The sequence below is a fragment of the Salmo salar genome, chromosome 01 (genome assembly GCF_965601325.2).
Source record: "Salmo salar chromosome 01, fSalSal1, whole genome shotgun sequence".
NCBI lineage: Eukaryota > Metazoa > Chordata > Actinopteri > Salmoniformes > Salmonidae > Salmo > Salmo salar.
This window is the reverse complement of record NC_138291.1, coordinates 137,024,964-137,050,754: the sequence shown is the minus strand read 5'-3', so window position 1 is coordinate 137,050,754 and position 25,791 is coordinate 137,024,964. Positions and strand designations below refer to the sequence as shown.

Genomic DNA, 25,791 nt, shown 5'->3' with positions numbered 1-25,791 from the left:
TTCATCTACACTGACTGCGGTGGATTTAACATCAATAAGGGATCACAGCTTTCACCTGGATTCACCTGGTCTGACTAGGTCATGGAATGTTTTGTACACTCAGTGTATTCAACCGTTTAAAGGATAACTCAAGCCCAATTTCAGCCTTTGCCCAACACCTTCAAAGTTTCTAAAAATGCTTTCAGGTGAGAAGTTGTTGGTGGGGGGAATTGCTCATAAATATTCATTTTGGGTGTGGGTGAACGTAGTTGGACTTGATCCCAACATTTTCTTACTAAAGCATTACTTACCGGAAGTCCACTGGCACGCTCTGATAATAAAATGATGTGCATCGCTATTTAGCTCACAGTGGTAATGCACCGACTTTCTGATATCCATTGTCACTTGCGGTTTAAATTCGAATCCCCCATGGAGCGCCAGTAATCAGTCATAGCAGTTGGGGAAAAAATACAAAAATTTGACATGACCACCATTATCTATTTCTTGTTACAATGGATGTAGCTATGAATATAAACATATAATCCTAATAGCCTACATGGTTTTTTCTTTGTAAAAGCACATACTGTAGATGTGTATGAAACGGTAAGCAAAAAACGTAGAATTTGGTCATATGCGGAAATGTGACTTACTGCCTTTTGAATTTTGTGTAACGTCAGTTGTCTAGTCAAGGAAGCATCATGCAAAATATATTGGCACACGCCACTTACCAAGACCACTACCAAATAAGGTGTGCTCTCACTCACTTTTATAGTAAGGTGGTACCACCCAGCACATCTAGAAGGGAGTGTATTTCATACCAAACCACTTCCTTGAGATGACGTAGAGGAAACTTCTCAAGGTGCCACAACATCACGATTTCAATGGTAGAGTTGAACCGCTAGTGCCAAAAATAGCTAGATTTACTTCTAAAAGACCAAAATATCACTTTTGCAACAAACTGTCAAAATGAACTGCCAGAATTGATGTGTTTCACTATAACTAAGCCTAAAACATCAGATTTGATGGAGAATTATTTACTTTTTTTTTCATGAAAGTTACTCTTTAAATAACCCTTATAATTCACAACAGACAAATTCATCAAACAGACTACTGTATTGTAAACTGTAAGGCCCACACGTGTGCCATTCAAACAGTAAATATCACGCATGCTGCTCCTCAATTCTTTCTACAATAAACATTTGCGTTCACATAAATCAAAATAATCTAACTTAAGTGGCTTCTTTAATCAGCTACAACCGATAATGAGAGACAAGTCCTTCCTGTCCACAGAAAGACACAACATCACAAAATCTGACTTTAGTGGGCAACGACCTCAATACCTCAACTCCGACCATACACCTAATTAGTATCTTAATAGTTTTTCATGCAGCCTGCCTGCTTTCCTGCTGGCCTCCAATCGCTACCGTGAGCATTCTCCCTCTCTGTTGATGTCTGTATTGTTTACTTTGAGTTCTTTCTCAGAGGCCACCGGTTGAGGCCCCGGTGGCTACAGTACGGTGACGGGGAACAAGGGCATGATTTAGAGGATGATTGAGGGGCCTGGCTCCCGTTGATGGTTTCCAGAGGGGAGCCATGATTAAACTGTAACCAGGCTGGTTGAGGCTGAAAAGTACAGCAGGAGGACTGTGTCAGGACTACCATGGAGGGCTTGTTAGAGTAGGAGTGCTGATTTAGAATCAGATCCCAAACCCCCCCCCCCCCCCCCCCCCGCCCATGTATCCTTATTCATTGTGTTCTAAAAACAAAACTGATTCTTAATCAGCAATCCTGCTCTTAGACTGTATTACCCTGGCTTGTTGAGCGGTACAGGAGGAGTGCAGGGTGGAAGACTAAATATAGTTTACATGTTGTCAATATGATATGATTCTTATATCTAAGCCATCCCTGTCTGTTTTGCCCCAAAGATGCGCAAGCATCATCTTTGTTGCTAAACAACACACCTATCTATAGTTTCCCTGGTACTCCCCCTATAGTCTACTATAGTCTACAAATGTTTATTGAAATATAAATACATTTGCACAATATGCGCTTGTTGAAATCCATCTATACATGCGGTAAAGAGGTCAATGTTAAGAGGTCAATGGAACACAGACCGTGGGTGAAAGTGCAAGGATGATGTCACTGAAGGCCATTAAAAAAATCTGATCTAACAAAATGGATATTTGTAAAATCTGTCATGATTTATGTAGTCTAACAGGCCCACAATGTGGTTACTAAAATCTGATTTGGATATATACTGAACAAAAATATGAACGCAACATGTAAAGTGTTATTCCCATGTTTCGTGAGCTGAAATAAAAGGTCCCAGAAATGTTCCATATGCACAAAAAGCTTATTTCTCTCATATTTTGTGTACAAATTGAATTATATCCCTGTTAGTGAGCATTACTCCTTTGCCAAGATAATCCATCTACCTGACAGGTGTGACATATCGAGCTGATTAAACAGCATGATCATTACGCACCTTGTGCTGGGGACAATAAAAGGCCACTCTAAAATGTGCAGTTTTGTCACACAACACAATGCCACAGATGTCTCAAGTTTTGAGGGAGTGTGCAATTAGCATGCTGACTGCAAGCATGTCCACCAGAGCTGTTGCCAGATAATTGAATGTTCATTTCTCTACCATAAGCCGCCTCCAACGTCATTTTAGAGAAATTGGCAGTGCGTCCAACTGGCTTCACAACTGCAGACCACGTGTATCGTGTCGTGTGGGTGAGCGGTTTTCTGATGTCATCGTTGTGAAAAGAGTGCCCCATGGTGGGGGTGGGGTTATGGTATGGGCAGGCATAAGCTACGGACAACGAACACAATTGCATTTTATCTATGGCAATTTGAATGCACAGAGATACCATGACGAGATCCTGAGGCCCATTGTTGTGCCATTCATCCACCGCCATCACCTCATGTTTCAGCATGATAATGCACGGCCCCATGACGGAAGGATCTGTACACAATTACCGGAAGCTGAAAATGTCCCAGTTCTTCCATAGCCTGCATATTCGCCAGACATGTCCCCCATTGAGCATGTTTGGGATACTCTGGATCAACGTTTACGACAGCGTGTTCCTGTTCCAGCCAATATCCAACAACTTCGCACAGCCGTTAAAGAGAAGTGGGACAACATGCCACAACCAAATCTGATCAAATTTTTTGCAAAGGAGATGTGTCACGCTGCAAGAGGCAAATGGTGGTCACACGAGATACTGACTGGTTTTCTGACCCTACCTTTTCTTTTAAGGTATCTTTAAGGTATTTAAGGTATCTGTGGGGCGGCAGGTAGCCTACTGGTTAGAGCGTTGGGCAAGTAACCGAAAGGTTACTTAGATCGAATCTCCGAGCTGACAAGGTAAAAATCTGTCGTTCTGAACAAGGCAGTTAACCCACTGTTCCTAGGCTGTCATTGTAAATAAGAATTTGTTCTTATCTGAAATGTCTAGGTAAATAAAGGTTAAACATTTAAAAAAATATCTGTTTTCCCGGTCATGTGAAATCCATAGATTAAGGCCTAATGAATTTATTTAAATTTACTGATTTCCTTATATGAACTATAACAAGGGTAAAATCTTTGAAATTGTTGCATGTGGCGTTTTATATTTTTGTTCAGGATATTTGATTGTTTTCGCTGCATAATAATTAGAAGTTGTCTTTTTCAGGATTAGAGAAAGCATTTAACAGGTTAACTCCCTTTTGTACAAGCTGGTAGCACAGCTAGCTAATAAAAATAATTTTAGTACTACTTAAAACCTCTTACATCTAGACGTTCCGCTAGCGGAACACCTGCTCCAATATCCAATGATGGGTGTGGCGCGAAATACAAAGTCCTCGAAAATCTGAAAACTTCCATTTTTCAAACATATGACTATTTTACACCATTTTAAAGACAAGAATCTCCTTTATCTAACCACACTGTCCGATTTCAAAAAGGCTTTACAGCGAAAGCAAAACATTAGATTATGTCAGCAGAGTACCCAGCCAGGAATAATCAGACACCCATTTTTCAAGCTAGCATATAATGTCACATAAACCCAAACCACAGCTAAATGCAGCACTAACCTTTGATGATCTTCATCAGATGACACTCCTAGGACATTATGTTATACAATACATGCATGTTTTGTTCAATCAAGTTCATATTTATATCAAAAAACAGCTTTTTACATTAGCATGTGACGTTCAGAACTAGCATACCCACCGAAACTTCCGGTGAATTTACTAAATTACTCACGATAAACGTTCATAAAAAACATAACAATTTTTTAAAGAATTATAGATACAGAACTCCTTTATGCAATCGCTATGTCTGATTTTAAAATAGCTTTTCGGTGAAAGCACATTTTGCAATATTCTGAGTAGATAGCTCGCCATCACGGGCTAGCTATTTAGACACCCACCAAGTTTAGCCCTCACCAAAGTCAGATTTACTATAAGAAAAATTGGATTACCTTTGCTGTTCTTCGTCAGAATGCACTCCCGGGACTTCTACTTCAATAACAAATATTGGTTTGGTTCCAAATAATCCATAGTTATATCCAAACAGCGGCGTTTTGTTCAAGAGCGTTCAAGACACTATCCGAAGGGTGACGAAGGGTTACGCGCCCGACGCGTTTCGTGACAAACAATTTCAAAATATTCCATTACCGTACTTCGAAGCATGTCAACCGCTGTTTAAAATCAATTTTTATGCAATTTTTCTCGTAAAAAAAGCGATAATATTCCGACCGGGAAACCCTGTTTTCGTTCAAAGACGAAAAAATAAAAACATGGAGTCACGTCGTGCACGCACCTCAGTCTCATTGTTCTCAGATCGACCACTATCCAAATGCGCTACTGTTTTTCAGCCAGGTCCTGCTAAGGCATCATTCAGCGTTTTGCCGCCTTCTGAGAGCCTATGGGAGCCGTAGGAAGTGTCACGTTACAGCAGAGATCCTCAGTTTTCAATAAAGAGAGTGTAGAAGGCCAAGAAATGGTCAGAGAGGGCACTTCCTGTAAGGAATCTTCTCAGGTTTTGGCCTGCCAAATTAGTTCTGTTATACTCACAGACACCATTCAAACAGTTTTAGAAACTTTGGAGTGTTTTCTATCCAAAGCTAATAATTATATGCATATTCTAGTTTCTGGGCAGGAGTAATAATCAGATTAAATCGGGTATGTTTTTTATCCGGCCGTGAAAATACTGCCCCCTAGCCATAACAGGTTAAGTAGTTTATTGGGGTATCTGTACTTTACTATTTATATTTGACAACTTTTACTTCACTCCATTCCTAAAGAAAATAATGTACTTTCTCTGACACCCAAAAGTACTTGTTACATTTTGAATGCTTGGCAGGGCAGGAAAATGGTCCACGCACTTATCAAGAAAACATCCCTGGTCATCCCTACTGTCTCTGATCTGGCAGACTCACTAAACACACATGCTTTATTTGTAAATTATGTTTGAGTGTTGGTGTGTGACCCTGGCTATCCGTAAATAAATAAAAAACTGAAAATGGTGTAGTCTGGTTTGCTTAAAGCTGCAATATGTAACTTTTTGGGCAACTCAACCAAATTCATAAGAAAAGTGAGTTATAGATCTACCATTCTTATTGAAAGCAAGTCGAAGAAGCGGTAGATCTGTTTTATGTGCACTATTTCTATGCTTCCCAGTCATAAGTTTTGTTTTTGCATCTTTTACATTTGGTTTGTACACCAGCTTTAAACAGTTGAAAATACAATATTTTTGGTTATGGGAAATACAGTATATTTCCCTGCAGTTTAGATGGTACGATCATTCTCTACACCAGGGTTCCCCAACTGGCGGACCGCAGGCTGAATGTGGCCCAAGGGTGGTTTTATTTGGCCCCCCAAGTTTTCTGAGCAAAGAAAATATATATAATAATCTTTTTTTTTGTGTGGAATCTGCACTGTTGGACATAAAGGGCTGTAAAAACACCAGGAAATCAGCTCCAAGTGATTTTAATTTAAGAAATCTGTTCCCAGGTATTTCCACGAATAATAGAGAGACGTGATCGAATACAAATGTAAGCAAGGTTTGAAATTATTATGTTTTAGTCAAATATTATATCTGTTTGAGCTTCTTGCGGTCAATTTGCAGTCTACATATGATTTGTAATTATATTCCGGCACCCCGACCATCCGCTCCAGAAAAAAATTGGCCGCGGCTGAATCTAGTTGATGCTCCGTCTACACTATACTTATTTTGTCACATAAACTGAAATTAGGCAAACTATTCGAATTTTAGCAAACAGGAAATGGCGGACCGATTTCTGCATAATGCACCTGTAATATAAGGAATTTTAAATTATTTATACTTTTATTTTTACTTTTGATACTTCAGTATATTTAAATCTAAATACTTAGAGTTTTACTCAAGTTGTATTTTAATAGGTGACTTTCACTTTTACTTGAGTCATTTTCTATTAAGGCATCTTTACTTTTACTCAAGTATGAATATTGGGTACTTTTTCCACCGCTGCATGAACATACAGTATATTGGGGTTGACATCCAAGCATACACTCCGACAACTTCATCTCAGCAGTGATAGCAGTCAGTGACTCTTTTTTTAAATGAGTAAGTCACCAGCTATCTACAGTATCTTATCTCATTCGGAGAAGCCTCCTCCACCTATATGTTTTATCAGTCACTTCTCCTGTCCTGTGCTATGCTTTCTCTCCGGCCGCCCCCCCTGCTCCCCTGCCCTTTGACGGGGCTGAAGACAAGTCCATCCAGGGCAGGCCTCCTCCTTCAATACAGGTTTCCTCTTCAGAGACAATGGGGGGGCAGTAGGGAACGGAGGGGGGACACCTCCAGGGTCGCTCGCTGGGGCAGATTTATGAGGGAGGAAATGTGGGGCCGGGTGTCAGAGGAGAGGGAACAATAGAGGATTCACAGCGCGCCCCGCGTCCCCTGATCTGTAGCTTGCACTCCTGAAAACTCCTCTCTTCCTCTCCTACCACCGGGCCCGCCGGGAGGGAACTCCCTTCCTGACCTGCTGCACTGTTGGCAGAAACAGAAAAGACCGGTCTACATCCCCCTGTTCAGCGGGCAGAGGGAGCTGAAGGTGTTTCACCTCTGACGTAGGGCTGAGGCCCAGACTACCCAGCACACGCCTGCATGTCATCAGACTCTGAGATATAGCTTTAGCAGCCTCCCTCCACATTGTGGAGCCTCCAGAGCAGAGGCAGAGCCTGTGTCCCAAAGGGCACCCTATTCCCTACACAGGGCACTACTTTTGACCAGAGCGCTGGTCCATGGGGTTGTGGTGCAGAGCACACCCCCAGCCGCAGCACACTCTGGGGTTGCTATTGGCAGGCAGAGGATAGGGGAGTTAGCTGCCCTCTCCTCTCCTTCATCAGACTGCACGTCAGCTACAGGCTTCCCCTTTCTCTCAAATGTCTTATGGTCAGAGAGAGACATTTAGACCAGACCTGACTGGACGTATAAGGAAGGCAAGAAAAGAGGAGGGGTCTTTTCTCTTGCCATGGGGAGAGTCAACAATGGACACATGCTAGATGTGTATATACAGGCTCCTACAGGAGCATTGCGCAGCCACCAGCAGATCAGCAAGACATAGGCTTTGTAAAGCACAGCCAAAGGTTTTTAAATAGACCACAGGTGTTCAAGATATAATAGAAATCCAAATCCTATTATGGAGATTATGTTGGTACAGTGGACTACTTCACCCAATCTAATTGTAAGGAGAGATGCTGGCCTTTACCCTCCTTGCCCTCTGGCACCCCTCCCAGCAACAGAGGGTAGAATGTCCCTCTCTCACTCCTGAGACAATAGCCTTGAGTGCCAGCTTTCACTCAAACCTTAACTTTTTTTCTTCATATTTCCTTTTGTGCTCTGAGGCAATTGTTGTATTGGTTTAAGAAATATAGTAGGCCATGCACGTCATAGGCCTAATAACATTCTCCGTCGCAACCCCGCAGCGCAGCATGAAGATAAAGGTGTCTATGTAAATGTATGAGATGATGTTGTTTCATTAAGTTTGTCTCCCCTTCTCCTTTCACGATGCGGTAAGAACCATTCAGCAACATAAAGCGGGCCTAAATATAGTGTTTAGAGTTATTACACCACGCGCGGCCTGGCTGGTAATTGAAACTTTTCATTTTGCTTTTTTAATGTCATGTGTCTGCGGGGGTGATTGGCAGGCTCGAGTGGCCGCATATGAAATGGCTCCCGCGTTAATGAATAGAACGCTGATTGCAGGATTCCGGAGCCGCCAAATTACCGTGCTGCCACCCTGACGTGCAATTACCAGACCCCTCGGGCTCGTGCATATTCATCGTTGCTGTTTTGCATATTGAGCAACTTTAAAGTGCTGAAATGTACGGTGAATGAACCGCGAAAAAAAGAGAGCATCATCATACCTTTTCTGTCTGAAGGTGAAGGTATGGGCTGACGTGCGCTTGCCCCTCACAGCCTACCCACTGTGGTGCAGGATATTGTCAAACAAACTATTTTTAAAGCAATACTTGCCTATTTGGATATGTTTTATTCCATTCACCAATTTCTTCTCAAATAAATTGAAATCTTATTGTCAATCTTTTTCCAATAAGCTGGCCAACAAAAAACAACATTTAAATTCTGTCATCCATTGACCAAGTAGGCCTACTAGCCCTTTATATTTACATAATAAGAAGAAGAAGAAGAAGAAGGAGAAGAAGAAGAAGAATACTACTAATAAAAATAACTTCTGTTTTAATGAAGCTTTTTCTCCTGTTGCTCACTGCTAGTCCTGTTAAAATAGTATCATACTTCATCATTCTATTCTATTACACAATAAAATAAATAATGTCTATCGTTTTCATTTGACATCCAACACACACACACACACACACACACACACACACATGCATTCTCTGTCATTGTTTGTTGTTTTACCAAGCTGTTCTGTGATCACTCAAATATTAGTCCATCTTTCTATTCAAGTGATGATTGCATAATTTATTTTATAAAAAATGTAGGCGTACTACTGAGAATTAATCCCTAAAGCAAAGTCCTTCAAGTACATTCAGTACATGAAAAAGAGATGTAATATGGATATAAAAATACTACATTCAACAACAATGGAAAAATGCATATCCGCCAAAGCTTAATGTTGCCAAATCAAGTAAAGCTGAGCAATACTGGATTTAAGCCTGCCTTTCAAAACAAACAGACTACAATCACATTATCCCTGGATCATATGAGTGTATGATTATTGTCTTGTGTTTCGCTGCTCAAACAATAGCTCTCAGTCGCACCCAATATTTACTGAGAGTTTTTCTAAAGAACATTTTTAAGGAATTCAATGTTGCTGAATCTCAGAAGTTTTGACTATGGACATATACAATTAAGGGGTCTGAGGAACAAACATTTTGTTCTTTGTCCTATTGTTAAATGTGTACTACTTTGTATTTTATATTTGTAGGCTACTATACTTTTATCATACTTGTTGTGAGAACGCTTTAGAAGGCTTGCTGTTATAATTAGCTGATGATTGCTCATTGTCCTTGCAGAACTCATGTATGCTGTGTTTTGTCTTAGCAATCAACTCTACACTATGTTGATTATCAAGGCCACTTTAGAACATGGTCACTTTTTATATCTTGTTAAATATAATATATGTATATATTAGCTAACACCTATATCAATCTTTATTGCCAGTAATAAATTATACCTACAAGTAAACTAATATGCATGTTATTCCAGTTTTGTTTAAAAGTTTGTAATTAGTGAATTGAGTAATCCACATGAGGGATATTATAACTGTTGATTAGAATTGTTTATTTATTTGTTATTGTTTATTTATTTTCAACATGCCAATAGATGTTGTACACAAGACATATTATTTTATGTATTAACAGCCAAAAGTAATTTCCAATACCTCCTTTAATCCTCACTGCTATTGTTGGTTTGTACCTGTTGGAAGTGTTGTGTTACTGCCTATTTCTACTGCCTGTATCTCTCACTGTAAATTAAGAGTTTCTTTCCAAAACGCTATATATCCATTTTCAGAAATGTTTGTAAATTGAGAGATTGGAGAGATTGGTGTGTTTTTTCATGATCTAATCATGGCATGGGGTTGTTCAATGTTTAAAATCTATCGCTTGATGGTTTCATTTCAGAGGGACAAATAATCATGTTTGTTTTTTTTGTTGCAAAAGGCTATACAGGAGGAACCACTGTATATCTGCATCACTCAGAGAAATAAGTAGTACAGCTAGCTTTTACACAGTCAAATGTAACAAATAACTACACAAATGATAACTGTGCAAACGTTTTGAAAAAAAATGAATCAATACAGTAATATGAGGTCTGTATGTAGCAATCATTGGTGAAAACACAAATGTAGAAAAATTGGTGGGTATAGCGTTTTGGAAATAAACTCTTCAAATATTAAAGCATAGATGTGCTTGTGTTAAAATAAGACACAATACTTGTTAAGTTCCACTTAATTGTTAGTAACAGTAGGGATCCCGAGTGGCACGGTGTCTAAGGCACTGCATCTCAGTGCAAGAGGTGTCCCTGGTTCGACTCCAGGCTGTATCACATCCGGCCGTGATTGGGTGTCCCATAGGGCGGTGCACAATTGGCCCAGCGTCGTCCGTGTTTGGCACACACCACAAACACCCTCACTCACTTTTCCTCATATGGTCACAAACTACACTCTAAATGTTACCAACTCCACTGATAAAAATCTCCACACACATTTTAAGCTGTCTGACAAACACAAAAACAACCTGTACTCAGGGGGAAAAATACAATAAAAACCCCAAACTGAAGGAAAAGAAAGAGCGAGGCAAAGGAGTGCAGGTGCTGACCTCCTGAGTTGTTCACATCTGTCTGTATCTGCTTGCAATTTCTCCACCAGAGATCTTTATCATTGATTCGTCAGTGTACCGCCAGCCCATTCTGAACCTCCACCTCAACCCTCAACAACCCAACTGGAAGCCAATCAAAGGCCAGAAAAATGTGTGTGTGTGTGCACAGTGCACTGAGCTTACGAACACTGGCCCTGAACCAGACCTGGCCATGCCATGCATCTTGGAGCACTTGTGTTGTAGATCTTCTCTGGATATCACCGGAGTAATTGTGTTGAGTGGTCACTGTGCATTTTGGAACGCAAACAGAAAACACCCCGAGGGCAAGTCTGTGTCGTCGGTCGGTCAGTCTGTCTGTCTGCCCATCTGTCCCAATAACAGGGCATAGAGCCCAGTACAGCTGGTATGGGCAAACAGGAAACAATCACTTAACAACAAAAAAAACAGCCTCTTGAAGTGCTAGTTTAGCTGATTTGTTGTCCCTTTTTGTTGTATTGTGGTTTGTGAGTGACACCTTGCTTTTACACAATGTATATAGCCCTTTCGTATTCAAGAAGTGTAATCCCAATTTCAATATAAATTAAATAAACTAAACTAAGATACATTTAGAAATTGTGTACCAAATCCACATGTTAGTAACCCAAACCTCCATCCTAATTTATTTTGACAGTGAAGCTAAAATATGTACAGTTGGCTCTATACTCCAGCATTCTGGATTTGAGATCAAATTATTCATATGAGGCGGCAGTACATAATGTCACCTTTTATTTTAGGGTATTTTCATATAGATCTGTTTTACCATTTAGAAATGAAAGCACTTTATGTATCTAGTCCCCCTATTTAAAGATTTTGGACAAATTCACTTATAGTGTCTTAAAGTAGTAAAAAGTGTAGTATTTGGTCCCATATTCCTAGCACGCAATGACTACATCACGCTTGTGACTCTACAAATGGATTTGTTTGCAGTTGGTTTTTTGGTTGTGTGTGTTTCAGATGATGTTTTGCCCAGTAGTAACTGAATGGTGAATAATGTATTGTATCATTTTGGAGTCACTTTTATTGTAAATACGAATAGAAGATGTTTCTCTACACTTCTATATTCATTTGGATGCTACCGTGATTATCACGAATGAATCATGAATAATGATTTGTGAGAAAGTTACGGGGGAACAAAGATCATATTGCCCAAAAAATGCTAACCTCCCCTGTTATTGGTAATGCTGAGAGGTTAGCATTGGTAATGGTGAGAGGTTAGCATTGGTAATGGTGAGAGGTTAGCATTGGTAATGCTGAGAGGTTAGCATTGGTAATGGTGAGAGGTTAGCATTAGTAATGGTGAGAGGTTAGCATTAGTAATGGTGAGAGGTTAGCATTGGTAATGGTAATGGTGAGGAGGGGGGGGGGGGGGGGCTTTGTTCTTGTAACTTTCTGATTCATCATTATTCACAATTCATAATCATGGTATCATCCACAATATAGTCCAAATACTGGATTAAAAAAAAAAATTCAAATGGGGGACTAGATAGATAAAGTGCTTTTATTTCTAAACTGTAAACAGCTATGTGTGAAAATACCCTCAAATAAAAGGTGGCATTCTGTACTGTCGCCTTACTTCGTATGAAACATTTGATCTCAAATCCAAAATGCTGGAGTATAGAGACAAATGTACACATTTTTGCTTCACTGTCCAAATAAATACAGAGGGGAGTGTATATTTTGCTGTAGGGGTCTATTTAGGGAGGTGTCCCTCTGCTGGTATAATCACTATGACAGGGGTGAGGAAGGGTCAAGTGGTGTCAGGGGCTGTATCATGACATTGCATTAACCCTAATCATTTACTTATTGATTTAACAGCAACTTGAATCCATGTTGACTGACTCCTCTCAGTTAACATGGGTGAGTATGGACATGCACAAACTGGTTTGTTTGTTTGTTTGTGTGTGTTGGGGGGGAAACTTCGTACCAACTGGTTATAAAATCATCTTTCCTTATTTTGTAACCAGTTATCAGCTTTAAAAAAAAGTTGATATTTTGTGGTGGAAAGACATCATACTTGTGGTAAGATAGAGTTGTGAGATTCTGCAGCTAGACATTAGTAGTCACAATGCAATGACAGCACATTGGTACGAAGTTTGCTACTGCCCTCTTTTGGAGATGTGATGTAGTCTTGAAGATCTGGCTCATGCGATATCCTCCTTCAAACCGTTCCATCGTCTTTGTCACTAGCCTGAAACTATCATCTTTCTCATGTAGAGCAAGTGTATTCCGCGTTACAAAGACTTTCAATATTACTTTTATATTTTGTGTTCTTCCTCTCTCTTTATCAGACTTACAATCTAAACACAGTGATACACAGAACTTGTACTAACCATCATATACCACAAGGTGGCAATAATTCCTTACAGATAATGAAGACGTCTCAGAACTTCTGTCATTGGATTGTGCTGGGATGGTTGCGAAGCAAAAGCCACTGTACATTCACCGATAGTCAAATCATAAACGATGAGCCAGATTCAATGGATGGTGTATTTTTTATCTCTCCAATTCAAATTGTGGCAACATCAAAATGATGGCAACCTCATTTTTTTGCCATTTTTGAACATTTGATTTAAATGGCTTCTATCATTTCAAAGCTTGTACAACAAATGCTGTGTGTTGTTTGTCCTGAATTCTGTTCCCAAAAACTTTAGCATTTATTATTATATGGATGATTAACACATGTATCTTACCACTGAACCTAAATACAGGTTCAGGCCAAATACAACATATGCATGGTTCTCCTCCTTTGCACAGTGTAGAATGATGATTACAGTAGGATGCAAAACACTCATGACCTCACGGAAGTGTTCGGTATAAAATACAAAGATAAGTTAATGACAGGAGATGATTTGATCTACTATCAGGGCCGGACTACCACATCTGGGTCCCAGGGGCATCTACCTTTGGCCTGTCATGCCAAATAGGGTCCCCCTCTACGTCACAATGGGATTTGATAAACTATTAGCGTCCGTTGCTTTATCAACGGTGTGACGACGTAATGAATAGAATTTTGGAGATCGCTACAGCCTAAATGACGTTCTTTTCATCATCGCTATGCAAGCAAGGCTGATTTCCGCGACAATTTCGCTGTTTAAACAAGTTTTGTTTAGCTAATAAAATGAAAACATTAATTCTAACTACTTTTTGCTACTTTGTTAACATGTCGGAAATGGCAAAGAAAACGTGTAATCTGCTTGACACATTAAAGTTACTTACCTTACAGATCAGGAAGTCAGCTACTTTCCACTCCATTCATATGCACATCCGTTTGACTCATACACTGGCTTGTCTGGCTGTCATGTTTTTATTTTAACCTGCCCTTCCCTTGTCTACACTGAAATAATATCATTTCAGTAGTCCTCTAAACTCAGCAAAAAAAAAGAAACGTCCTCTCACTGTCAACTGCGTTTATTTTCAGCAAACTTAACATGAGTAAATATTTGTATGAACATAACAAGATTCAATAACTGAGACATAAACTGAACAAGTTCCACAGACATGTGACTAACAGAAATTGAATAATGTGTCCCTGAACAAAGGGGGGGTCAAAATCAAAAGTAACAGTCAGTATCTGGTGAGGCCACAAGCTGCATTTAGTACTGCAGTGCATCTCCTCCTCATGGACTGCACCAGATTTGCCTGTTCTTGCTGTGAGATGTTACCCCACTCTTCCACCAAGGCACCTGCAAGTTCCCGGACATGTCTGGGGGGAATGGCCCTAGCCCTCACCCTCCGATCCAACAGGTCCCAGACGTGCTCAATGGGATTGAGATCCGGGCTCTTCGCTGGCCATGGTAGAACACTGACATTCCTGTCTTGCAGGAAATCACTCACAGAACGAGCAGTATGGCTGGCGGCATTGTCATGCTGGAGGGTCATGTCAGGATGAGCCTGCAGGAAGGGTACCACATGAGGGAGGAGGATGTCTTCCCTGTAACGCACAGTGTTGAGATTGCCTGCAATGACAACAAGCTCAGATCGATGATGCTGTGACACACCGCCCCAGACCATGACTGACCCTCCACCTCCAAATCGATCCCGCTCCAGAGTACAGGCCTCGGTGTAACGCTCATTCCTTCGACGATAAACGCAAATTCGACCATCACCCCTGGCGAGACAAAACCACGACTCCTCAGTGAAGAGCACTTTTTGCCAGTCCTGTCTGGTCCAGCGACGGTGGATTTATGCCCATAGGCGACGTTGTTGCCGGTGATGTCTGGTGAGGACCTGCCTTACAACAGGCCTACAGGCCTCAGTCCAGCCTCTCTCAGCCTATTGCGGACAGCCTGAGCACTGATGGAGGGATTGTGCTTTCCTGGTGTAACTTGGGCAGTTGATGTTACTATCCTGTACCTGTCCCGCAGGTGTGATGTTCGGATGTACCGATCCTGTGCAGGTGTTGTTACACGTGGTCTGCCACTGCGAGGACGATCAGCTGTCCGTCCTGTCTCCCTGTAGCGCTGTCTTGGGCGTCTCACAGTACGGACATATCAATTTTTTGCCCTGGCCACATCTGCAGTCCTCATGCCTCCTTGCAGCATGCCTAAGGCACATTCACACAGATGAGCATGGAACCTGGGCATTTTTCTTTTGGTGTTTTTCAAAATCAATACATTTTTACATTTACATTTTAGTCATTTAGCAGACGCTCTTATCCAGAGTGACTTACAGTAGTGAATACATACATTTCATTTTTTTCATTTCATGCATTTTCTTTTGTACTGGCCCCCCGTGGGAGTAGAAAGGCCTCTTTAGTGTTCTAAGTTTTCATAACTGTTACAGACCTACCGTCTGTAAGCTGTTAGTGTCTTAACGACCGTTCCACGGGTGCATGTTCATTAATTGTTTATGGTTCATTGAACAAGCATGGGAAACGGTGTTTAAACCCTTTACAATGAAGATCTGTGAAGTAATTTGGATTTTTACGAATTATCTTTGAAAGACAGGGTCCTGAAAAAGGGACTTTTCTTTTTTTGCTGAGTTTAGTATGATAAAAAATGTTCTATCTTGCATAGCTCATTGGTACACCCTTGCAGGTTGTTGGTGCTGACATCTTCAGGACAGGAATACCGGTTTACTTAACGGAGGAATAAACACACATGTTCATCATTGGTGTTTTAACCAGAATGGGGAAAATGCACTTTATTTATTTTCGCACATGCGCAGTCATACATCTCATAGGGCATGACTGTACCAGTGTAAGAACACAACTCAACAACATATTAGTCCACATGCCAACACAGGTCCTAGGATACAACAAGGAATAATGTGGAACAAATAAATACCATCACATGATACCTTACAACTTGCAATAATTAACACCTTATGAAACAGCTGTGAAAACCAACCTGGCAATATGTAAGATTTTAATACATAAACTGATCGTTTTTTTGGTAGTTGTGTCATTAATTAATTTTCACACAAAAAAATTGTACTCACATGGCAATCAGACTGAAATACTTAATTCTGGTGTGTGGAATAAAGAGGTGGGTGCTGTGTGGTTGGGAGGTTCTGCCTGTCACTTGTTCTCAACAGGCAGTCTCAGAAGAGGGACTTGGAAAGACTGCGAAGTCCAGGCACTGCTGCTCTCTTTGTTCTGAGTGTTTGCAGTGCTAGTGGTTTTTAGTTCATCTGTGTATCTCACATATTATATGCCCAGTATGATACGGCTAGCGAACTTTATTAGCAGATAATGAAAACATGACAATAACAGTAGCTGTATATGACGTAATGAGATGGATGGGATGAGCAGGCAGCTTGTTGGGCAATCAGATGTCGCTAGATGCAACATTTCGTCTGGAGGGAGAGAGAAAGAGTTAAAAGATGAGGAGAGAGGAAAGAGGCAGAATCAAGAAATGCCTGATCAGGTGCTGCAGCTAGTTCTTCCTGTCACTTGTCCTCAACAGGCACCCAGTCTCAGTCATGGGTTCAATAACATGGGCCTGGTTTAGTTGGAAGCCCTCTCACCACGTCAAGGTACAGGTCGAGAAGGATTTCGTTTTTAATTAAGGCCTTTAACCCTCTACTCTATATTTGTAGTGTTTGACCTGATGGGGCTTGGATAGGTGTAGCAATATGGTGATGACTCAACCTTGCTGTGTAATGGACTCCAGGAGACTTCTGCCCATATTACATACACAAATCTAGAACCTCCAGATATGCAAACACTAACTAAAAACCAATGTCCAATTCCATACCAAACCTGGCCTAAAATTTGATTTGGAATTGGGCACAAAATATTAATGGTTAGGGAGAAGGGGTTAACCTCTCTGGGGTACCTGCGGGACACACTATTCAATAGCCAGTGAAATAGCAGGGCGGCAAATTCAAAACAACAAAAATCTCATAATTCAAATTTCTCAAACATACAACTATTATATCCCATTTTAAAGATACACTTCTTGTTAATCCAACCACATTGTCTGATTTCAAAAAGGCTTTACGGCGAAAGCATAACATTAGATTATGTTAGGACAGCACCTAAACAAGAAAAACCCCACAGCCATTTTCCAAGCAAGGAGAGGCGTCACAAAAACCAGAAATACAGCTAAAATTAATCACTAACCTTTGATGATCTTCATCAGATGGCACTCATAGGACTTCATGTTACACAATACATGTATGTTTTGCTCGATAAAGTTGATATTTATATCCAAAAACCCCATTTTACATTGGCGTGTAATGTTCAGAAATGTTTTGCCTCCCAAAACTCCCGGTGAATGAGCACATCAATTTACAGAAATACTCATCATAAACATTGATAAAATATTCAACAGTTATTTAAAGAATTATAGATACACTTCTCCTTAATGCAACCGCTGTGTCAGATTTCAAAAAAGCTTTAAGGCGAAAGCAAATTTTGCAATAATCTGAGTACAGCGTTCAGACACGAAACCAAACCCACCATTTTGTGGAGTCAACAAAACTCAGAAATAATATTATAAATATTCACTTACCTTTGATGATCTTCATCAGAATGTACTCCCAGGAATCCCAGGTCCACAATAAATGTTTGTTTTGTTCGATAAAGTCCATAATTTATGTCCAAATACCTCTTTTTGTTCGCGCGTTCAGTCCACTACTACGCAAATGTCACGACGAAAAGTCAAAAAAAGTTCTATTTACGTTCGTAGAAATATGTCAAACGATGTATAGCATCAATCTTTAGGACATTTTTAACATAAATCTTCAGTAATATTCCAACCGGACAATTCCAATGTCTTCAGAAAAGAAAAGGAACACAGCTAACTCTCATGTGAGTGCGCACCTCTGAGCTCATGTCATTTTCTCTCTCATCAACTTCCAGGCCCTCTTGTTCGCTCCATATTCACAGTAGAAGCATGAAACAACGTTCTAAAGACTGTTGACATCTAGTGGAAGCCTTAGGAAGTGCAAAATGAACCCTAAGTCACTGTATACTGGATGGGGAATCACTTGAAAAACTACAAACCTCAGATTTCCACACTTCCTGGTTGGATTTTTCTCAGGTTTTTGCCTGCCGTATGAGTTCTGTTATACTCACAGACATCATTCAAACAGTTTTAGAAACTTCAGAGTGTTTTATATGCATATCCTACCTTCTGAGCCTGAGTAGCAGGCAGTTTAATTTGGGAACGCCTTTCATCCGGACGTCAAAATACTGCCCCCTACCCTAGAGAAGTTAAGGACCAGTAAGGAACTGGGCAATTGAACTGTCAATTTCAGTCAATTGAAAATGTTACTTGCAATGAATACATTTAATATGCAAATGTTACATTTACAGCCAATTTAAGCAAGTTTCATATTACATGCTTGTAAACTTTACTTTGAATACAAGACAGATACATACATATACTAACAAAACAACTTACCAACTTCACAGCCAATGTCTGCAAATGTAAAACAATATTACAACAGGTTATTAAGGTTATTTACAATAACATACAATATACAACAAGATGCAATGTAGTAAAATACCTACCGTCTTGAGGTGGGGAGCCGGCCAAGCAGTGAAAACAAGTGTGGGGAAAACATCAGACAAAACAGATGATGGACAGACAAATTCACGTACATTGACGACATGAGACAAACACATGAAAATGCTTAACGCATCTCCTGCACCGGGTCACCTCCTTACCTTCTCTCACATATTTCCGACAGAAGCAGTGGACACTGACCTCTGTTGTGTTGGGTGTGGACACCTTGGGAGGCCTGGACCCAGGATGGAGACTGGAATCGGGACGGGGAAATGGTGCCAGGTGCCCTGCCTGAAAACAAGAGAAAATATGTTTTCTCACGGATTTCTGATGGTATCGTGTCATGGAGGGTTCCTCATCTCTGCAGAGAGTATGACTGTTTGCTTAAGCAAACAGCCCACAATCTGTGCCCCCTTTCTGCCGTGGACTGCCAGCCACTCCACAGTCACAGAGATCCCTGGAAAAGATAAGAGAGAGGTGAGTTGTGAGAGAAACTCTGGGGTGGTGTCATGACCACTGGAGTCATACACCTTAACAGTTCCTACCTGGCACCGAAGGTTACTTACCGTGACCCAGTGGTTAGCCTTCAGATTGACTGTCTGTACAAACCCCTGGGCCAGTGTTGGTACTGCTGACAGCATGGCGATGCCGCCCACCACGAGGAGGCCTCCTACTTCTGGATGCTGCACCTGCAAAAGAGCCGGTCATTTCATTTTAGTCATTTAGTCATTTAGCAGACGCTCTTATCCAGAGCGACTTACAGTAGTGAATACATACATTTCATTTTCATTATTAAAAAAAATAAAAAATCATATTTAATGTCTAGTATGCATCTCTGTCAACACGGCCCCCTTCTCCTCAGTGAAAATCACCCTCCTGTGTGGCTGGCCATCCTTCCCCGGTAGGTACATGTGATTGCCTAACAAGTTGGAAGATAACAGTTGAAATACTAAAGTCTAAGTAAATGTGCACTGCTGTCTTTCTCTTTCTGTTTCTCTCGCTCTCCATCTCTCTCTCCCTCTGTCACTTTCTTCCTCTCTCTCTTTCTGTATGGGTCTCTCTGTCACCTAGGGACACCTAGTTAAGGGCAGTTGGAGTTACCATAATTGTTTACACCTATCCATTTGATTTATCTGGGTTAAGTTATAGCTAGATACCTCAATGTGTCAGAAATAACTAACTGTATAACGCCAGCTAGCGTTGCGACATGTAGATGACCAACTAACGTTAGCTAGATGAAAAATGGTTGTTAAATGGTCGTACATAAATCCTTCCAGTTATCTAACAGTAATAGAAATGAACTGCTTAACGTTACCCTGAATTGTGAATTTCTCTGCCCCCCTACGAATGTTGCGCCTCTTGTCGAGATCATTACATTTACATCACATCAGTGAGATCAGTGGTGCCTCATAGTACTTTGCCTGGTTGGAAAGATAAAAGAAAATCTCTGTCATGGGTTCAATAAGGGACGCCATTAAAGTGCAAGCTCTAGTACATACAAACAGAAAGCAGCTACTACTTAGTACAATAACAGTTAGCTAGCTAGATAAACATAAAGCAGCTACAATAACAGTTAGCTAGCTAAGTTAGATAACGTTAGCTAAATAAAACTGGATAAATAAGTAACTAACGTTAACAATGTCAATATACATCTAAAAACAGCTTCAATTATTTATTCCTGTTTAACAATATTTTCTTATATAAAGACAAATATATGGTAAAGACATAGTGTTCTCTTTCCAGTCTTTTCGGTCCTCTGAAGCAGCAGGTCGTCAGCAGGTTGACACCGTCAAAAACACTGTCCTTGGAGAGCAATACTGAGGTAATAATTTTGCGCGGACTGAGCGAGCGCTTCTGAGGTGAAATATAACTAAAACTGCCGGCGTCCTCCTTCCTGCCCTACCGCTACGAGGTAACCAAGCAACACAGCATAGCAACGGACGCTTTGGTTCATTTGTAATTCGGTCAGAATATAGCAAATTCTAGTAACAGCCCTAGCAACATAAATTAGAGCTCATCGAATCCAATTGTGACGTAGAGGGGGACACTATTTGGCCGGGGGACATAACATTATTTGGCATGACAGGCCCCCCTTGGGATTTTTTGGTTTGTTGGGAAAATGGCTAACTTCCTGCAGTTCTACAAATTTTGTCATGGTGCAGAGATGAACATTTTCAGTTTTATAGCTCATCTCATGCTATTTTAGACATTTTGCCATGAGGCTGAGCAAAAATGTGCTGATTTAAAGCAAATTTCCTGCAATTCTACATATTTTACAATGGGGCAGACAATAGCCAGAGTCTACCGCACACCCAAAGCTGATTTGGTGCTGGAGGCAAAAGGCAAAACTGGAGAAACAGGAAAAAGTCACACTTCCAGTCAGATTCAAATTAAGTTTAATTATAGCTGAGTTTTTGGTCAGTTGACCTTCATCAGAGCATATCTCCACAAACAATAGCGGGACAGGTAATGCCACCTAGTGAGCTAGAGGTAATTGCAGACACTTGTGATGATCTCAAGTACCCAAAAGGGCCACTAGATGTCATAATATCAGATAGAAATACAGGATAGAAAAGAACATGTTATAGATGTATTTCTACTAGAACAAAACACGTGAATGTGGTGTTAGTAGAAGGGACCCATACTCTCAAAGAGAGAGCAATAAAGTAAAAAACTGACCAAAGAAAAGAAAGAAAAGGAAAATGTATACAACACTATATACTATAGAACCAGGAGAAATCCAGAAAACAACTAGATAAAGGTAACCTGGGAAGTGTCAGACCACTAGGGCCGTCATGAATACAGGACATCCTAATACCAGGGTGTGTTTGTGAAGCTAAAATGAGGAATTACAACATGACCCTCATATAAAAAAAAAAGTCCTAATGGCAATAGGGTGCCTAAAGGATGAATATCGAAGAGTTCTCTCTGGCAGAGTTTACGGTCATTGCCGCCTCCTCTTGGTGACACTTCCACCTTCTCAATGCCATGGAATTGTAGAGAAGACACACTGAGAGCACTGGACAAAGTGACAAGCAACAGGGTCATTTTCCTCCTTGCGTCTTATAGAACTCTTATGTTCACTTATTCTCTGTTTCAAGCATCTGGATGTCTTGCCCACAAACACAGAGTAGGATCTAAATCACATTTTTTGTGTTGTGTGTGATCACACCTTTAACGCTGCACTGAGCACAATTGCCACAGGGTAGTTTCCATCTCTCAGGGGAGTAAGGAAGGTTTGTTTAGCAACCATGTTGAGGCTGCCTTGGACTAGTCTACTGCGAATATTGGGACCTCGTTTGTAGACGAATAGGGGGGGGTCCTTGAATTCCTAGCTGAGTGTTGGGTCTGAGGTGAGCATGTGCCAATGTTTCATCACTATGTTTTTAATCATAAAGGCTTTGAGGGTGAATGTAGTAATGCAAGTAAGAGAACTCCTTAGAAGTTTTAACACTTATTTTTGTATATCCTGGCGAGGTTTAGAGTGGTGATAAGTTCCCCATTAGCAACCTCTATTCACATGTCCAATAAATTGAAAATAGCTGTGAAGTGACACTCCCCATCCAACCTGACAGAGCTTGAGATGATCTGCAGAGAAGAATGGAAGAAACTCCCCAAATGAAAGTGTGCCAAGCTTGTAGCGTCATACCCAAGAAGACACGAGGCTGTAATCGCTGCCAAAGGTGCTTCAACAAAGTACTGAGTAAAGGGTCTGTATACTGATGTATATGTGATATTTCAGTTTAAACATTTTAATACATTTGCAAAAATCTATAAAAACATGTTTTTACTTTGTCATTATGGGGTATTGTGTGTCGATTGATTAGGGGAAAAAACAATTTAATCCATTTTAGAATAAGGCTGTAACGTAACAAAATGTGGAAAAAGTCAAGGGGTCTGAATACTTTCCGAATGCACTGTATACTCTTGGGTTTGAACCAGTGTCGACCCGTCATTCAGGACAGGAGGGGCTTTGAGCCCCACATTTTTAGCAAAAAAAGTAATACAATTATTTTTTTTGTGGGGGGGAAGGCTTGCCTGTTTTGAATGTTATTTTAGAAACAATGTAAAGAAAAAAATATATCATTGAGTTAATAAAGCCGCATACAAACATGGTCTTTTTTTTGTTTTCTTGAGTAAGGCAGCTCCAAAATACACGTGTTTCAGCCTAGCTCAGTGCTTTCTGTGGTGGTGGGGCAAGCCAGAAGAAAATACAGAGCATTGCGGCGTGATTGACTCAGTGTTCTGTCACTCATGGGGACACTACGTCACCGCCAAGTCTAAGTGTAGAGCTACAAAATGTTAGCCCCTTGGGTGCTGCCAGAGAGTTACATTACAAGTGCCCATCCAAGAATGCTCAAGGTCATTGGCCACAGATAAAATGACATCAAATCATGTTATATGTACAGTAGCTTTGATTGGACTGATCATATCAACATCATACTTTCAAAATCTTAGCTAGCAGTCATCATCATGCATCAAATCGACAATATGCTGGCAAGTCATTTTTAATCCTTACCATATGAAGAGAAGTAATGAAGAGAAATTGTAGATAAAACGTATCGGTGCTCATCGGCCATTGGACATATACATTACACAACAAGTTGGAAATCGCAAATTCAACAATGAGTGGTTTTGATGGAATTAGTGACAGTGGATAACTGCAAGCATTGCCAAGCAATCACTAGCCTGCTATTCAGTGGAGTAGCTGTGGTGTCCTAAATCTGGGATTAAAGGGCTCTTTTCCAAATTTAAAATGATAAACATTCAACAATGGCCGTGCTGTCAATGAAGCATGATTTGTGCCGCGCTCAAAACAACTGTTAAATCGGAACTGCGGAAACTTGACTTCAGTGAGTTCAAGACAACTGGGAAGTCGAGAATAAATGAGCGCCGACTGGGAAAATGCGTTTTGAACAGTCATCCAACTCAGATTTGTAAATCCTGCCTCTTTCTAGAGCTACGACATGAAGATCCATGACGTCATCATGATTCAAACATATTTTTTTCCAAGTTCCCAATTGTTTTGAAAGCGCCATAAAGTCAGAGAATGCCAGACTTTGATGACAAAATTTGCCCACGAAGGACCACCGCGCCACCTTCCTGTTCAAGTGAGTACAGCACAACAAGGTGAGTCCAAAAATGTATTGTATGCTGCTGCATAAATTATGTAATATGCCAGGGAGATATGTATACTGTAGCTAAGAAAGTAATACTGAGTGTATGTTGTGTAGTAAGATGATAACCTGTTTTAGAGAAATGTAATCATCGAATATTGTAAGAGCTTTCATTGTCTGCTTATATGCCTCCTTTATTTATCCTACAGTTCTGACTTGGTGTACAGGGAGAACACTGTAAGAACGGCCCATGTCCTGAATTCTGTCAGTGCTTTGCTGACAGCCAGGTGTAGCAGTGGTAAGATGTTAGGACTGCTGTTGGGACAGCTTTATGTAGGCCCTAACAGTTTGTAGGCACTGTTTGTCACCGGTATAGTGCAATTATTGTATTGTTTAGTGTTCTGTCATGTAGTGGCTTTGCTGGCTCCCCCCCCCCCCCCCCACCAAGATTCACATGCTAAAATGGCCACTGGTTTGAACACAGGCATATTGGGCCTTTGTGTATCACTGGAGTCATTAGACCTGCCAAACCTGCCAAAAAGAAAAAAAGATCAGTCTTTATCTCAAAAGAGTTACTGTCATATGTGGGGACAAAAGAGAGGCCTTAACTTAAGGCAGACACCTGATATGTGGTAAGTACCTTGATTACAGCATCCTTGCTGTAATCAAGGTTGATTACAGTATCCTCGCCTGTTGGCGGGTGAGGGGCATGATTCCGGGAGTGTGGTTTCCTGTTGCCCCTGCTCGTCTTCCTGTGCCCCGTCTGCCGTTTTTTAATCGCTGGTGTCCACGGTCTTGGTGATAATAGCCTCTCTGATTGGAGTCTGAGTCACTTGGAAAGTCACTGTCGTTCTGCAAAGTGTGATTGGAGTTGGGGATGGCCACCCTCTCGTGGGTTATGTTGTTTCGTGGTGTCCTCATATGTCCACATGTAGACGTGGTTAAGCTGGTAATCAGTTGTGTCCCTCTTGTATTTCCTGAACTTTTGAGCCATTCTTCTTCAAATGTTTTAAGTGTCTATTTAATGGAATTGTGGATTACAGTGAAATCATTTCCAAACTTCTGTTGCTTCAGAGTCTTCTGGTTTGAAATGTCTTTGACGTCCTCTTTCTGGCGTGAGACCTCCTCAATAATGTGGATTATCAGATCCGGGGAAAATTTGTTGAGTATGTCGCACCACTTTTTGTTGAAATGTTTGTTGTCTTTCCTAAGGTTTGGAGCTTTTTGGATGCGGAGTCCTTATGGAATGTGTTTATTATGCCAATAGAAAAATGTGCAGCCTCACAGTGTGAAGCCAGTACTAGCTACTGTGGAGCCTCAGGCAGCTGCTGAGACATGCCAGAGATGTTGTGGGCAGCAGCAAGTCATCATGTCGGGATGGACCTTACTGGAGAGCAGGTGTGTTAGCTGTTATCAACCTGTTGTGTTGGGTGTTATCAACCTGATTAACATCGCAGAGAGACTGGGAGAGACAGGGGAAGGACACCAACACGAAGACCAGGAAACCCACACTCTCTCTCTGACTCTCTCTCTCTGACTCTCTCTCTCTGACTCTCTCTCTCTGACTCTCTCTCTCTGACTCTCTCTCTCTGACTCTCTCTCTCTGACTCTCTCTCTCTGACTCTCTCTCTCTCTCTCTCATTGTTGTGTGTTACATTTTTTAGCATTGGTAGAATTTTTTTTATTTTTTATTAAATGGATCAGCATCTTTAGATCCTCATGGGAGTGTGACTTTGGGTGACTACATTGATAAGAAGTGAGGGAATGCCAAACCACCAAATAAGGATGACTAACCAAGCAGTCAACTCTCTGTAGCCTCAAAGGTCTGAAATACAATCACACGCCTCAATAACTCCTCAGAATCAACA

The 25,791-nt window shown here is 40.8% G+C and overlaps 1 long non-coding RNA gene across 3 annotated transcripts; it reads right to left on the bottom strand.

Moving 5' to 3' along the window:
- Window positions 1–15,967: 15,967 nt before the first annotated feature.
- Window positions 15,968–20,824, bottom strand: LOC106561693 (uncharacterized). 3 transcript variants are annotated; one of them, XR_001318883.3, is made up of 6 exons: window positions 20,532–20,824; window positions 20,122–20,227; window positions 19,008–19,495; window positions 18,702–18,719; window positions 18,429–18,502; window positions 15,968–16,647 (listed from the first exon to the last, which is right to left on the bottom strand). It is a non-coding gene; the product is annotated as an uncharacterized LOC106561693 (long non-coding RNA). The 3 variants fall into 3 exon arrangements; XR_014397074.1 differs by lacking the exon at window positions 20,532–20,824 and having other exon boundaries at window positions 19,008–19,263; window positions 19,373–19,495; window positions 20,122–20,506; XR_014397063.1 differs by lacking the exon at window positions 20,532–20,824 and having other exon boundaries at window positions 20,122–20,505.
- Window positions 20,825–25,791: the final 4,967 nt, after the last annotated feature.